Here is a 2,012-nt window from a genome sequence, read left to right as displayed (position 1 = left end):
ATCCAGACAGTCTGGGCGTCCCTAGCGCCTGTCCTGTCCTCAGGAAACGCCTCTGCCAGCAGCCCCCCCTCTCCACAGGCCTCTCTGGCCGCCCGGCGCGAAGCCCCTCAGGCTCTGTCCTTCCCCTGAGCCTGTACCACCACCAACCGGCTCGGGGTCGGAGCCGCGGCGAAGGGAGAGTCCGCCCGCCGCAGCCACGCCTCCCGGGGCGGGGCATGCAAATTAATGCGGTTCTCTCCCCGCCGCCCAACCTCCCGCAAAGGACGGCGCCACAGGAGACACAAAAGTTCTCTTTAAAAATATAGAGAATAGAGAATTTAAAAATCGGCACAAGAGCCTACCATCTGGTGAGCGCCATGGTGCTGCCAAAGAAGCGAAGGGAGTAAGACCTCGACTGCCGGTGGTCTGGCTCACCGTGAGTGAAATGTGGGTGGTGGGAGGAGGGTGCCGGCGCGGGCCGGGCAGTCGGCATCGCTTCTCGGCCTTTTGGCTAAGATCAAGTGTAGTATCTGTTCTTATCAGTTTAATATCTGATACGTCCTCTATCCGAGGACAATATATTAAATGGATTTTTGAAGCTGGGAGTTGGAATAGGAGCTTGCTCCGTCCACTCCACGCATCGACCCGGTATTGCAGTACCTCCGGGAACGGTGCACCCCCTCGGGGGATAAATGCTGGTGTCCAAAAGCAGAACTGTTTCGGGGCGGAACCTACTTCCTCCTTAAGGTCTTGGGAGTGGGCGGCACCACCCCCAGCTCTTAGGGGGAGGGCGTTGGGTGGAAGGTGGAAAAGTGCCTCAGCAGCCTGCGAGGTATCTGCGGGGACTGACTGGGCTTGGTGTGGCCCGGTGCTGCGTAAGAGGGAGAAAGGCAGGGAACCTGTCAGTAGTCAAACGTCCCAACGAAGTTACCCTGCAAGGGCACGCTGCGAACTGCTTTCCACGTGCGTCGGATGCGATTACGGCAGGAAAGAACTAGCTTTCTTGGGGGCACTTCCGAGGCCCAGAGCATCGTAAGCTCCAGGTGCAGGGCAGGTCAGCGCGGCTGCCAACCAGCCCCTTCATCCCCCGAGTCGCCCTCCATGCTTTATTTACACCTCTGTCTTTTGGCCCACGCTCTTGCCTGACTCCAATGAGAGAGGTTGCCTCCCCTAGGTTTGGGACCACCGCGCGCGGAGGCGGTGGGGAGGGTGGAGTCCGCCCCGGAGGTCACGGCTCCTGGGGGGAGGGGAGGGGGCAAAGGGCGGGGCATGCAGATTAGAAAGGGCTTCTGCGCGGGAACGAGGGAACAACCGGGGACATAGGGCCTCTGGTTAAAAGTGCAGAGCACACAAACGTCTGCGGGAGAGTCTGGTGAGATCCACGGACTGTGGGCGACGCAGAGAAATCGGACAAGGAGTGAGGCCTAGGCTTAGCGTCCTCACCCTGCCTTGAATGTGTGTGACACGAGGAGGGTGGCGGCTCGGGCCGGGCACTCAGCATCGCTTCTCGGCCTTTTGGCTAAGATCAAGTGTAGTATCTGTTCTTATCAGTTTAATATCTGATACGTCCTCTATCCGAGGACAATATATTAAATGGATTTTTGAAGCTGGGAGTTGGAATAGGAGCTTGCTCCATCCACTCCACGCATCGACCCGGTATTGCAGTACCTCCGGGAACGGTGCACCCCCTTCGGGGTACCAACTTGTTGTTGAAGGTCAGACTTTGTGGTGGCGGGAGGTGCTTCGCGGAGCTCTCTCTGGGTCTGAGGAGGCCTAGCTGTTCTTCCCGGGAGCGAGGCAGCTTCTTAGCAGCTGGCGAGCTGGGGTGGGACGAGCTCGCGCGGGCATCTTCCCAAAGGCTGGTCATCACACGCAGCTCCCGCCCTGCTGGAGCCAGGCTCTCTTACTACATTTTTTTTTTTTTTTTTTTTTTAAATATATTTTATTGATTTTTCACAGAGAGGAAGAGAGAGGGATAGAGAGTTAGAAACATCGATGAGAGAGAAACATTGATCATCTGCCTCCTGCACACC

General features: G+C 57.5%; 2 non-coding genes across 2 annotated transcripts; both read left to right on the top strand.

Annotated features, from left to right (window-relative positions):
* The first annotated feature begins 470 nt into the window (after window positions 1-470).
* Window positions 471-661, top strand: LOC129147509 (U2 spliceosomal RNA). The gene has a single exon (XR_008554876.1). It is a non-coding gene; the product is annotated as a U2 spliceosomal RNA (small nuclear RNA).
* Window positions 662-1,478: 817 nt separating this feature from the next.
* On the top strand, window positions 1,479-1,669 carry LOC129147507 (U2 spliceosomal RNA). The gene has a single exon (XR_008554874.1). It is a non-coding gene; the product is annotated as a U2 spliceosomal RNA (small nuclear RNA).
* Window positions 1,670-2,012: the final 343 nt, after the last annotated feature.

The sequence above is a fragment of the Eptesicus fuscus genome, chromosome 20 (assembly GCF_027574615.1).
Source record: "Eptesicus fuscus isolate TK198812 chromosome 20, DD_ASM_mEF_20220401, whole genome shotgun sequence".
Lineage (NCBI taxonomy): Eukaryota > Metazoa > Chordata > Mammalia > Chiroptera > Vespertilionidae > Eptesicus > Eptesicus fuscus.
The sequence above is the reverse complement of the archived record's forward strand: the minus strand, read 5'-3'. Positions and strand labels throughout refer to the sequence as shown.